Source organism: Epinephelus moara, chromosome 24 (genome assembly GCF_006386435.1).
Source record: "Epinephelus moara isolate mb chromosome 24, YSFRI_EMoa_1.0, whole genome shotgun sequence".
NCBI lineage: Eukaryota > Metazoa > Chordata > Actinopteri > Perciformes > Serranidae > Epinephelus > Epinephelus moara.
Window position 1 is genome coordinate 39,366,756 of NC_065529.1, and position 14,217 is coordinate 39,380,972.

A 14,217-nucleotide genomic window follows, 5' to 3' on the forward strand; every position below is an offset into this window, starting at 1 on the left:
ATATGAGGCGGGTCTTTGTGGAAAAAAAGCTTGTTTAGTGGACTAACTTTGCATTTGAAGTATGCCCGTTCACTCAGTTTTAACAGGTCTGACGCTACTATGTGCCCCGGCTGTATCTAGGCTAACGGCTAACATGCTAACTATTATTTTTATGTCACTAGTCACTTGAAACAACTTTAGGACGATAGGAGACAGGTTGAAATAAACCGAAATTTCCCTTTAAGAACATGTGCATTTGTCAGCCCCCAATGAAATCATTAAGTAGCAGCTTGTGTTTCGACAAAATTCACACCATAAATTGATCCACAAAATGCACAAATCGGTGCATATAATGTCCCAGAATGCACAAAATTAAGAGTTTTGTGCTCAGATTTTTTTGCCAGACGACCTCCAAACCCCGTTCCATGTGTCCACCTGTTGAAACAAAACCTGCACCCTTGGAGAAAGAAACAAATGTTGGTGGCAGATAAGGACTGTCGTTAACTGTTGTTCTAAAACACTAATAAAATATAATTAATACAGAGTGTACAAATGTATATCTTCACATAAAATGCTGCCAGGTGCCTTCCCCCACTTTTTTTAATGACTAAAACTTGCTAACTCTACCACAGTGGTCAAGCCTGAGTGTCCCAGAGTGAATGTGTGCAGCCACAGAGAAGAGAGTACAGAATAAAAAGCCACACACAGATAAAGTGAAAAACCGCTAAGATGGAGATGAGCAGGCAGAAGTGTGACGTTAAATAAAAAAGGGGGAGAGAGAAGGAGAGTCCGTTTGTGTGTAGTCATAGTGACACGCCTCTGAGCTGAACCGGTGCAGTCCTGACTGTACAGGCTGCTGCAACAGTTCTTCCTCTCATGTAATGTGTTTAATAATGCAGTGTCATCCTGAAACTAAAGCCAGCCTCAGGTTTCCCCTCAGTGAGATCACGTTGATATACTGCTCTTTCTGGCTTCCCCAATGACTCAATAAATCACATGGTCCTTTACAATGAAGACTACATGTCTTTGCATCACTTATAAAACAGCTTAAAAATGAGGCAGAATGATGGTGCTGAGCGATGGTTTGTCCATCTGCAGCACTCCATCCAGAGCAAGATTCTTCACAACCACTAGCAGCCCAGTCACTGGAATAAAATGTTGGCATTGTATGTTTCTGCAGTTGTGCATTTCATATGTATGACGTAGTTTAATTACATGTGTTTGAGCTTAGTTGCTCATTAAGAAGAGGAGGGGATGTTGGACACTTAGGCGAGACTAAGTGTAGGGTCTGCAGCCAACAGACAGCAGCAGATCACTGATCAACCCCAACAGAAGTGAGTGTTTTTTTAATGTCAGTTCAGGACATTTCCAGCCATGTTTATGACAACAAATCTGAGTATTTTAAGCTCAAACATGACATCTTCCTCACGCTAACCAAGTGTTTTTTATGCCTACAGCTGAACGTGTTAAACACAGTGTTGTCACAACATAAAATTGAAGCGTAAAGAAATGTATAGTTTCAACACATGAAACATACAAATGTAACATATCTGTGGTTTGTACAAACATCCCCAGCATTTACTCTGGTTGCTGGGTTGCTGCAGGGTTACTATGACATTTGGTATTGATTTGTATATTTGATGATGAAGCATGGATAATTCCAGTTGCCTCTCTGTCAGCTGTGCCAAATTTGTGCTAAATTTAGGCTCTTGGTGCTTTTTGTGGTTGGCTTTGGACAGTGGTGGTGAAGAGGTTGACTTCTGCTGGCTAGCCAGGTTGTGCTTTTCAAATGTCAACCTCAGTAAACATGAAGGAAAAGATGGGCACCAGCTGAAGTAGCATCCTGCTAGCCATTGTCCAGACGTTGGAAATAAACTGGGCGACCTTTGTGCCACATCAGTTACCAACGGGATATCAGGAACTGTAATATCCTTTGATTCACCGAAACTTGGCTAATGCTGTGTCTCTAATCACATACTTCCGTTAGTACACTTCTATGTAGTATACTATGTGCACTATGTACTCATTGGCGTAGTGCGCAAATTTCGACAGAGTAGTGTTCAAACCAAACACGGCCGTTGTGCACTCACCGGAAATGACGACCGCAGATTAGCTAGTTAGCAAACTAGCATTAGCATTCGCGTTATTGTTTGCGGTACCAAATCATTACAGACTGCTAAATTAACCCAATAAACATACTGCTAGCTTATACCCTACAACAGTACAGTGGTGCTTAGTGCAAAAAACACATATTTGTACAATGCAGCGATGTTCACGGTGGCACAGTCCTTGGCCGCCATTTCCAGTTTGAAAAGGGTCCCTCCCCTTCCGCTATGTAGCCAAGATGGCGACCATTGAGGGTGAGAAGTGTCCATAGTGTGAACGCACTTATGCACTCAAAATATTAAGTGTAAGTACAGAAGTACGCGATTTGAGACACTATTAAGTGTAAGTACAGAAGTACGCGATTTGAGACACAGCATAAGTCTTGGGCAGCACCATTCAACCAAGTGACTCTTTTTCGCTGATCTGACAGAGCAGAGGATTCTGGTAAGAGACGGAAATGAACTAGGTGAATAAGGACTGGTGTGACAGTGTCTTGTCCGAGGTGGCTACAGAGCAGCGCGGCCCGTGTTTGGAAGGAGCGACCATGCAGCCATCTTGTTGAGGGTCCGGATGTGTGGACAGTTAAATCATTCCACAGAAACCATGGAATACCAGAACCATCCGGAATAAAAAAGCACTAAATCAGTGGTTCCCAACTGGTCCAGCCACGGGGTCCGGATTTCTCCTCTGTCATTAGTTCAAGGTCCACACAGTAGAAGACATTTAGTGTCATACTTGTGTTTGAACGTGTCGTTAAGCTAGTTTGCTGTCTCTGTGAAGTAGCTTTCCATTGGTCAGTTCCTCTACAATAGGAAATGGGACTTCAAAATAAAAGCTATGTGCCAGAAATTCAGTGTACTTCAAAATAAAGTGTGTTTTTTATAAACTTGACACCTTTCAGAGTCACTTGTTCATTCAGAACTGACCCGCGACCCACCAGTTGGGAACCACTGAACTAAATGACAGGATAAGGGAGCTGATGGGATCACATTTCACTAGAGTTGTACCTTGTATAATTCCATATGGCAAATAAATGATTGATTGATTGATTACAAGTTAGGTCTTATTTTTGCAGCATCAGTTATGTAAGATTGCTGAGATCTAGAAACATGGTGACATCCCTGCAAATAATTCAGACAGGGCAAGAAATTAGCAGTCACACGGTTAGGCAGGTTGTTTAGCCAGAAACCACTTTATTTGGAGGTAAACAGAATAAAAGCACAAATAAAAATCCCACTTTGTACAGGAAAACTGTGCACAGGCTCAAATATGGGAAATACTGTGCAGCAAGCCAGGAAGTTTACAACAGATCATAATTTTAATCTCCTTAGAGCCTTGAGACTAAGAAGGAAACAGTGTGGGAATTAAATAATGCATTTTGCTATAAATAAAATCATTGTCCCACTTTAAACAGACACATTTTATTGGTTAGAGATTTTATTTATGCCTGTAGATAAACATAAAAGACAGATACTGGTGTCCAGCATGTAACCATTTCATAATAATTAAAAGTCCCCCTTTCATTTGGCCTATAAGAAGTGTTTATGCTCGACAAGATGCTGGAATTCATACAGGCTGGATGTATCACCAAACCAAACATGTTTGCACCCTTTTTCACCCACAGACTGGCTCTGACATTCAGGGTAAAATTGAATTAGAAGCAGTGATCTCACACCTCTTGGTCTTGAGACAGAGGAACAGACAGTAGACATAAAAATTATTGTACAGTATTTTTTTTTTTACAGAGCAAAAGTAGGTTTCACAAGAAGACAGCAGACTTGCTTGTATGTCCTCTCCCTGGCTTCAGTCCCCTCTTACCTCATTTGGCTCGAGCTCGCAGACCTCAGAGATGCTCCAGTGAACTTCAGCAAACACTGCAGCAGCAAGCTAATGCCATGTGACAATCTGTTTTTCTATTTTGCACGGTCGTGGAGGCAGCGGGAGTGATGTTTCTCTAATTGGACATAATGATGAGGAGAGAGGGAGGTGGGTACCCTGTTAGAGATTATAACGTGCGCCCACTTCATTTTTTTATGAAGCAGAACAGTTTTAACTCCTTGATAAGCCACTGCTTCTGCTAATGTGCTGGGTTGGAAAAAATAATCATGACATTGATCTAATATCATATGATTATTACTATTTACCGCACATAAACCAGATAATAAACACACATCCTTTCCTCTTTTCCTTGTATCTGAGTTGGCCTTGTGTTTTCCAGGCATTCTGCTTCTGACCTTTGCCCCTCCTTACTACTGCAGAAGAATTAAAGCTTATTCTGCAGCTGTAATAATTGGTTTGACAACTGTATTCCTGTATGAAAAAGGCAACTTAACTTTCATCAGTATTCAGATATTCCCTTCCTCATTGAACCTGAGCACAAAGAGTGTGTGCAGTAATGATGACCCGACCACATGCATTAAACTGACACCAGTGGGTACTCTACAGAACGCCTTTCTTTTCTGGGGATTAATCATTTAAAGGGTGACTTTGGTAATTTTTCAACCTAAACCCCGTTTTCCCATGTTCTTGTGCCTCAGTGACTAATGGGAACAACAGTTTTTAAAGTTGGTCTAGCAATTAGAGAAAATGCTGAAGCAGCGAAAACCACTCGGGGCAATTGTGCACCGTTAATGCACGTCCTCTAAAAGTGCTTGTTTTGTTTTCCACTGACAGACTCAGATTATTGTTATAAGTGTCTGACAATATGGGAAGAATCCCTACTGAGACAGGCCTAAGAGTAAAGTCCAAGATTTGCGACGAGAGGAGTTGAAAGAGGCAACTACTTGCAACGCACCGTTCTGCAACGTTCTAAAAACCTGCCAGTTCACAACAATGCAACTAGATCAAGTCCTCCCCAATGTTCAGATATGCCCAAAATGCCCCCCCCCAATATATAACTGAAACTGAAAAACAACAACAACAACAAAAAACGTTTTTTTTCATTGCTGTTCTACGACAGCCTTGTAGCCCAGGTTTTGCTGTTTAATTTTATGTGCAACATCACTATATTCTTTGTGATCAGTGCATTGTTTCACACTGTGTTTGCAAAGTCGTTCTCAAAGTCCCCCAGTTGGGGGACTTTCGGGTTTCCAACAATTTGGGCAACCTAATAATAGAAGACGAGTGCTCATTCTTTGTCAAAATTCTTTGTGGGGTGCCAGTGGCTTAGTGGTAGAGCAGGCGCCCCATGTACAAGGCTGTTGCCGCAGCGGCCCGGGCTCGAATCCAGCCTGTGGCCCTTTGCTGCATGTCATCCCCCCTCTATCTCTCCCCCTTCACGCTTACCTGTCCTGTCCAATAAAGGCAAAATGGCCAAAAAAAATATCTTAAAAAAAAAAAATTCTTTGTCAAAATACGTTAAAATCACGTGTTTAACAGGAAATTATTCCAAATTTTCCCAGGGGAGAAACACCCGGACCCCCGGGTGAAAAACTGTTCCCACTTCAGGGCTAAAGCCCCCGATGTTTTCAACTCCTAGCGACGCCCCTGGTCCCCCCCAATGTTGACTCCATGGCTACAGCCTTGAACAAGATGAGACGGTGTAACATCTCTATGCAACAACTCTCTGTACCTCTGTTGTGATTTCCAGCTTTTCAGGTTTATTTTGTGGCTGAATATAATTTGTAGCTTCTTAAAATATGAATGAGGATAGAGATAGTGGCTACAGCTGCATTTGTAGCAGAGATGAACCGGCGAAAAACACAACGAGCATCAGATGGACTGGATTTATAATCCATACACCACAATAATATAAGTTAGCAGTGCCACTTAGTCAATGAGAGTGTGTGTGTGTGTGTGTGTGTGTGTGTGTGTGTGTGTGTGTGTTTGGAGGGGGGGGCATCAGCAAATACATCGAGCAGCAGCGACCCACTGTCTGACACCAGGACATGTGAGGACGAAAACAGAGGGCCTGGCAGGAACAGAGCGCCTGCCTCAGCAAGCGAACACACCGTCTGTGGTTATTTTGACTCGGCCAGCAGACCTCACTACAAGCTGATTGGCTGTTGAAACAGGTGATGTGCTTTATGTCCTAAAACCAGCTGCTGGTGATTTGATAGCGGAGCTGAAGGTGACACCATCAGCAGACTTGAATTGAGCTCAGGCGGTGAATTCACACCGCTGCAACTTTTCGGCAACGTTCTAAATCTAATCTTATTCTAAATCGTTTAATCTCGTTGTGAATCACTGGTCTGGGTATAAGATCTTTTTTGTTTAACAAGGAACAGCCTGAAAATCATCAAACCATCGTCAAACCCACCAGACTCAATTTAAACAAACAGTAATTTGCGTGCAGAGAGCCAGCATATCTCAATGGGTTGATTAAGGATTTATTTCAATCAAACCAGAATTGGACGTTTTTCTGAGTTTTATTTTGTTTCTGTCAACTTTGAATGAAGTGTGTTTTACAATAAGAAAAGTATTGTATATCTAAATGGAGTTTTACTGGGTTTTGTGACTGTGCTTTCAGAGCTGTTTCATGTTAAACAAAAAGGATCTTACTCTGTAACGTAAAGGTCTATCTCTGTAGGGCTCCTTACCACAGTGTCGTCAGACACTTAAAATATTAAACTGAGCCGGCATGAGCATTTTTAGTGGATGTAAACTGATGGTGCACAGTTGCCCATTACCGTTACATGGCAGCCTGTTTCAGCTGCAGCACAATCTCTCATTATTGGACCAATTTCATAAATCGTTGTTTCCATTTGTCATTTAGACACAAGAACATGGGAAAATGGGGTCCATGTTGAAAAATACCAAAGTTACCCTTTAACTCCACCGGAGCTGCTGTCAACTCACCAAATGGATGTGCAGAAACCAAATACATTCACCAATAACTTTTGGTGATGTAAGTTACAGACAAAGTCAAACAATGGTGAGAGGGTCATGGGAAAGTTTACCAGCAAACATTTACATTAAAGTCCAATATTTCATACTGCCTGTCTTTGTTTTTGGTTGTTTAATTACTGTGGGATTAGACACATTTAGCTCTCCCCAGCTCCCTCTCCCCTCCACGCACCTCACGGGCGTCTTAATCGGGACGGACTTAGGGGCCCCCGTGGCACTAGGGGTGAAGCCTTTGTGGGCCCAGCAAAGAAAGGAAAGGAGTGTGTCAGCGATTTAGCCGAGAGTTACAGCCTTGTTTGGCCTCTTGCCTGCTGCTTGGTCAACTGAGTTTCTGTGGGGGCACTGGGCAGAGTGACAGGACCAGTTACAGTGAATCAAGACCTTGTTGGACCTAGGTGAGCTTGGAAAGATAGATGAGGCGAGATGGAGAGAGCAAGAATGGGTGTTAAGTCCCTCTGGCTGCTTCTGAACCAGCCGGTTCATTCTGGTTGGTTTTTGGGTTGTACTTTGTTCTCTCTCACGTGGTGGGGTTGGTACTATGCTGGCACAGCGAAGCAATGAGTGCTCACATTCACATCTGCTCATGAGTACAAGATGAAGAACCGTCTTATTATCCAAAATGAGAAATTATTACATGCTAATAATTATTATATGACCTCATGTGGTTGCAGTGATTCATAATTGTTAAAAAAAGAAACTGTTTTATTGACTGCTGACTCCTCATTCCTTTTAACTGGCCGATGGGGAAGAAGTCTTACCATCTGATGTAGGACACATTTTGGCATTCAGTTTGGCTCAAAGCCCAACATTCATAGAAAAGTTGAGTCTCATTTTGAACTGGAGAATCTGCATGTTAATTTCACATCCAATATGTCATGATCTTCTAGAGTTAAGCACGATACGAGATATCTTCGACACCATCTTGACTGTAAAGAAGCTGTAGGAGACAATTCCACCGGGCGCAATTGTGCTGCTTGTGGCTGCCACCCTGTCAGGGGCGTAAATATAGACAGTGCAGGCAGTGTAGTTGCACTGGGGCCTGTGCGGTGAGGGTGGGGCCCTTGTAAGTGCCACCTTGGAACGACACCTGTATTTAAAGAGGAAGTCACATTAAATTAAAAATGGTACCATTCTGCAGTGATGCGGGTGCTGCGCCAGGCCGTCATGGTGAGGAGGGAGCTGAGCCGGAACCCTCACCTATGGTCATGAGCTCTGGGTAGTGACCGAAAAACTGAGATCGTGGATAGAAGCGGCCAAAATTAGTTTTCTCTGTATGGTGTCTGGGCTCTGCCTTAGAGATAGGGTGAGGAGCTTGGACATCCGGAGGGAGCTCGGAGTAGAGCCGCTGCTCCTTCGCATTGAAAGGGGTCAGTTGAGGTTGTTCAGGCATCTGATCAGGATGCCTCCTGGGCGCCTCCTTTTGGAGGTGTTTCGGGCACATTCAACTGGTAGGAGGCCCCGGGGCAGACCCAGAACACACTGGAGGGATTACATATCTCATCTGGCCTGGGAACGCCTTGGGGTCCCCCAGGAGGAGCTGGAAAGTGTTGCTGGGGAGAGGGACATCTGGGGTGCTTTGCTTGGCCTGCTGCTCCCACAACTTGGCCCAGGATTAGCAGATGAAAATGGATGGATAGATGAACCATTTACTAGAGGCTAAAAATGCAAACCCATGTCTGCCGTGATTTTCTTTTCCCTTTTCTTTTCTTTTCTTTTCTTTTCTTTTTTGGTTACAATAGTTGGTAGCAAAAAACAAACAAAAAAAGCGATCAACAAATTATATATACATAAAACTATTCAATTAAATGAATAATTTCATACACAGGTTGATTATTGGGTAACGTGCGTTAATGTTGTCTAATGTCAAGTCTCTATATGATCATGTGACAGGATGACATGATACAGCAGCTAGTTTTGGCGCGAAATCTGTCATGACTGACACATCTTAAGTTCAGGGAGCAGTCATGTCTTTTAAATAAAAAAGCATCAGTAAGAATGGACAAGAGAGAAATGAACAGGAGGAAAAAGTAGCATAAACAGTATAAACAGTTGGCAGTGGTGAGTGTGTGTGTACGCCTTATAACTAGTAACCAGTGTGCACCAGGGCCCGTTACAATAGCGTGCACTGGAGCCCGTGGTAACTACCTTACACCACTGGAGCTGGTTTTGTTTCTGAACATGTGCTGTTGCTGTTTCATCCAGAACAAGGCCTCCTCTGTGAAAAATAAAGTTGTATAAAATGTCCTAATGTTGCTTTTTACTGACTGGGCTCTTTTGTGTTCCTTAAGTGATTCATAGTTTTGCATCCAGCTGACATTTAAAAGAGCCAGAAAATATGCAATCTGTCAATACTTAAGAAATCTCTACTCAAAACTGAAGCACTTCCCTATTTAACATTTCCATCTTTAGCATGACTGAGAAGATGAAGGCATTAAAAGATGAAGCACCAGTGAGAAGAAATCCGATATGATGCAATATATGAAACTGATATGATTGAAACAGTCCGGTGGCCTAGTTAGAGGCCACACAATGATGTGTTGTGTTTTTTTTACTTTCTGCCACACATAAGCTATTGTTAGCAACTGTGCTTTATCTTGTAGTTTCACAACCTCTCAGGCAGTGGGTGAAGTGAAATGAACGAGATTGAGAAAGCCTTAGTGACCGTGGTCAACATGCCAACTCTCTAAAAGGCCACCGCACACATGTACAGCTCTCTGTTGTCTGTTGCCGTGGTGAATGTTGCTGTTTGTCATTTGTCCTGAGCCGATGCATGCATGTTAATTTCACCACACCTCATGTGTCATTTAATGTGCATCTCATAAAACCTGTTGCACAAGACATTTGTGCTTCTATGCAAATGATCTGATCCTCACATTTACGTATTCACTGTCATGTGATGATGCTCATTATGAAGTGCTTCTCGAAGGATGAACAAAGCAGCTCCACAGAATTCTCAGATCTGCTTTTCTTCTTCTTCACATGATTGCTTAAAGTCACAAGACGTGCTAAATAAACAAAAATGTTTACCTGTGCGGGAACATTGTTGGCCGAAGGCGCCAAAAAAGTGCCTTAAAGTTACAAAGCTTTTACTTTGCTGCTGGAAAACAGAAACATTTTACTCACAGAAATGGTTGTGAAGCCTTTTGGAACTAAACTCAAATAATAATAATGTGAGGCATAGTAAGGTAGTAGAAGTACTTTACATGATCAAGAAACCTTATTTACAATACTTTACATGATTATGGGGAACAACTTTACCCATTGAAATGTAGAATGTAGTTTTTTTTGTCTAAAGTGAATCACTCACTATTTTTTTAGACCTCTAATCCTAAACTTTAAAATAATCCTGTCATCTGATGGAAACAGTTCAGAGTAGACCTTGGATTTGTTTGAGTTTTGATAATAACCAAATGTAGAATTTTATATTTCATGCAGAATATGTTAGACCAGAAATAAAACATATTTAGCAGAAATGTATTTTATTTTTTAGTTTTACCTGTATCTAGATATCAGGCTGTAATGGGCTGGGAGGATTCAAAGTGATGTGGCAGAAATCTTATCTGCAGTCAAAGATAACACCAAACTAAGCATGCAACTAAATAAAAAAGTAAAAATCATGTTTATATAATACATTTTGAAAATGTCATCAAAAAATTGTTTTTCCATGCTTTTTGCATAACAGAGTTACAGACAAAGGTTTTGAAAAAAATAAAAAATAAAAAAAATAAAAACTCACCAGCATTTGAATTTTTTTTTTAATTTGAACTCTTAAATGATGTGATTTCCTCTTAGTAATACTACATCTGTAAAATTCACCAAAATTTACCTAGAACATTTATCCAAGGCATACCCAAAGTAAACTGAAAGCTGTTGTTGTTCGTTCTTTACCACATGTACATTCATTCAGTCATTGTGCGTAACCGCTTATCCTGTTGGGGTCGCGGGGGGGCTGGAGCCTATCCCAGCTGATATTGGGCAAGAGGCAGGGTACACCCTGGACAGGTCACCAGACTATCACAGGGCTGACACATAGAGACAGACAACCATTCACACTCACATTCACACCTACGGACAATTTAGAGTCACCAGTTAACCTGCATGTCTTTGGACTGTGGGAGGAAGCCGGAGTACCCTAAGAAAACCTTCACTGACACAGGGAGAACATGCAGACTCCGCACAGAAGGGCTCCCCCATTCAAACCAGGAACCCTCTTGCTGTGAGACGACAATGCTAACGACTGCACATACATGCATGTACATACATGGTTTCATTTGAAAGGTAACACTGACAGTTTTTCCCCAGCAGTCAGAATCACTGTATGTGCCTCTGGCATTGAGTTATATAAGTTTCAACACACAGAAATATATATATATATTTTTATCTTTCCTGAATGGCCTGAATATTTTCTTGAAAACAGATGCTGCAGATGACAACAACAGGGAGGTATTAGATGGAGAACATAATGGGATCACAGTAAACTCTTTTTACACCACATTCTCATTATTTGTTATTTGCTTTTATAATGTTTTCAAGGTGTTTCCTTAAATGATTTTATATGATTGACAATCTTTTTTTGGTGCCCAATGGTTCGTAATCATACTGCAATTATAAAAAATAATGCAGTAGTACTTTATTTTCCTGTAAAATGCTACAAAAATGTCTCGCAGCGAGCTATTTCCTGATGACATCACAGTATTGGCAACAGCTGTCTGAGGACTTATCGTTACTGATGGAATAAAGAACAAGAATATGAAGACTGAGGTTGCCTCGAGGTAGTACTTTCTTTAGAAACTTTGGAAACTGGTGTTAAATAGAAGAACTCCCATTTTTGGAAAATGGTGATGGAGTTCGATGCCCTTATGGTGAGCCCTCCTTTAGAGCTGGGAGTTGAATTTGAGTTATCTGTGCTGGACAAACTCAGCCGATAACTGACCTGAACAATAACTGAAATGCCTCAGCATCCCAACAGGGAAAAAATACACTTTCCTGTGTTGTAAATGCAGATACAGATTATGTCTTATTTGCACAACTACTTTGTGTAGTTAGAACAATGACTCTGGCTTTACATAAGTCTTTACCAATGTACTTCCTGGTCCCTTTACAGTCGAGATGTTAGTGTAGATTTCTTCTTTCATTGTATCCAATACGGACCATTAACCACAGTCAGGCAGTGTAGAGAGATCTCATACTCAGTTATTCAAAAACCTTAACGAATGTACGGGGACAAAGACTTTCTTTGTGTTCATGAAATAAGAGCTTAGCAGACTTGGAGTAAACAAATGCAGAAACAATGCCTGTGTGTTCCCACGTGAATATGCTCATCAGTCCTCTTTCACCTAAGCTGAATTACAGCAACTGATATGCAGGTTCTTTAACCTCTCAGGTCAAATACGGGAATGCTTTATTGAAATCGAGTACTGAGAATAAAATATTATTATTATTTATTTAAAAAATGTGGTAAAATTGGAGTTTTCTGATTCTTTGTGTTTCTGTCTCTCATGAAACAGGTGGTTCTGAAAGCATGACGGACACTGGCTGCAGTGGCTACAGCTGGTTGTGGTTTTATTTTAAGGCAGAGTGAACATGAAGGAGGAATCTCTGTCTGTGTTGTTTGTTTGGGGTCGCAGGAAATTGGATGGCGAGAAACCGTCTGATGGCTTCCTTCATCTCGGATTGTCTGGGTCTCTCCAGTCCCTGACAGGTCAGCGCTGTGAGGACAGTGTGCTGTTAGTCAACAGTGTTTCTTTTGTGTGTCAAAGTTCACTCTAGATAAATATGTTATTAAAAACTGTCATTGAAAAGTGAAGAAATTCTTGTCCCTGGGATAGTGCTGCCTCCTAAATTGATATCAAATAGAGAAACTTACATTCTGGGAAGATGGCGATTGAATTTGATGCCATTCAGTGGGGCCTTCCTTGTATCGACTGTACCGGACGTAGCCAGTCAATAACCTTACTGACACTCAAAATTTTCCCCTGAAAAAAGGAAAATTAAATGTGGACATAAATAAAGTAAAATACTAATTTAACTGCTCCTTATATTGAAGATGACTCTGTTCAAACCACCAGACAATAACCTGAAGATGCACTAACCACAGAGCAAAGAATTTCCATTTGTTTTTAACAGAAGCAGAGAGCAGTGACTCTGCCAAGTACAGCTTTATCCTTCTTATGCCATAAATCGTGGTCTTTGGCACAAGTCATAAAATTCAAATCATTTCCTTGAAGGTGATGTGTGTGTTTCCTTTCCACAGGAGATCAAAATTCCAAATACAGATGTGCTAATCCGTTAATGAAGACAGTGAGAAAGGGGAGTGGAAACCATAACAGTCCTCCTCCCCTAAAATGTCTGACCTTTAATACAGTGATTTGTATCTGTGCAGATTGTCACTAGAGAAATGTTTTTACATTCCTCCATTTAAGGTCTGTGCACTGCACTAAAATCTAGTACTCCACTAATACAAAAGCAAACTGTTGTCTAATACATGGAAAACATATCTACAAAGGACAGACTTTGACACAACACCAGCAAACAAACCTGAAACCTTGAGCGCAGAGCGGACTTGTCAGTACAGAGAGCGGAGTTAGCATTAGCATAAGGAAAGTTTTGATAGCAAACATGGCATAGTGTGCAGTTTTTGGATGTAAACCGGACCCTGAAGCTTCCCTCCTTTATCTACCAATAACACCACCATCACGTACTATTGTATGTTTAACAAACTCAGAGACTGCTACATAGGCTACGAGCTAACAAGCTAACAAACAACATAAACAAATACTATGCTAACTACACTTAGCTGCTGTGCAGATACTCTGCTAGTTGCTGATTTTGGTGCACAACACACTTCACATCTGAGGGTCTGACTAAAGCTCAAACATGTATGGCTGAATCTTTCTGTGTTTCCTCAAATGCTAACACTAGCAGCTTCATGTGCACTGCTCTTCCAGTGGTCAACCTAGGGCGAGCAACACAGGAGAAAAGCAGCAGTGGAGGCCATACCTAGAATTTCTAAGTGACGGAGACAGAGTAGATCTGCCTCCAGCCCCTTTATAGTTGTTTTTAAAACTATTATGTGGGAAAACCATGTTGAACAAAACATCAATATTTGTATAAATACTTTAAAACGTGTCTGGAGAGGGACTGTAATGTGTGAAAATAATCTCTTGCAATGTTTCCAACAATTTATATCATCTACTAACTACTGACAATGAAACTTTGTATGTTGTGACTCACACAAGTTGTGTGAACATGAGTTTGAAATTCTTGAGGGTCTGAATTCCTCCTCTG

General features: G+C 41.3%; 1 long non-coding RNA gene across 1 annotated transcript in view; it reads left to right on the forward strand.

Annotated features, from left to right (window-relative positions):
* The window catches only part of LOC126385832 (uncharacterized), a 13,798-nt gene extending 1,166 nt beyond the window's left edge, over positions 1 to 12,632 (forward strand). The window contains exon 3 of the long non-coding RNA XR_007569450.1: positions 12,438 to 12,632. This is a non-coding gene — a long non-coding RNA (uncharacterized LOC126385832). The remainder of the gene's footprint in view (positions 1 to 12,437) is intronic.
* Positions 12,633 to 14,217: the final 1,585 nt, after the last annotated feature.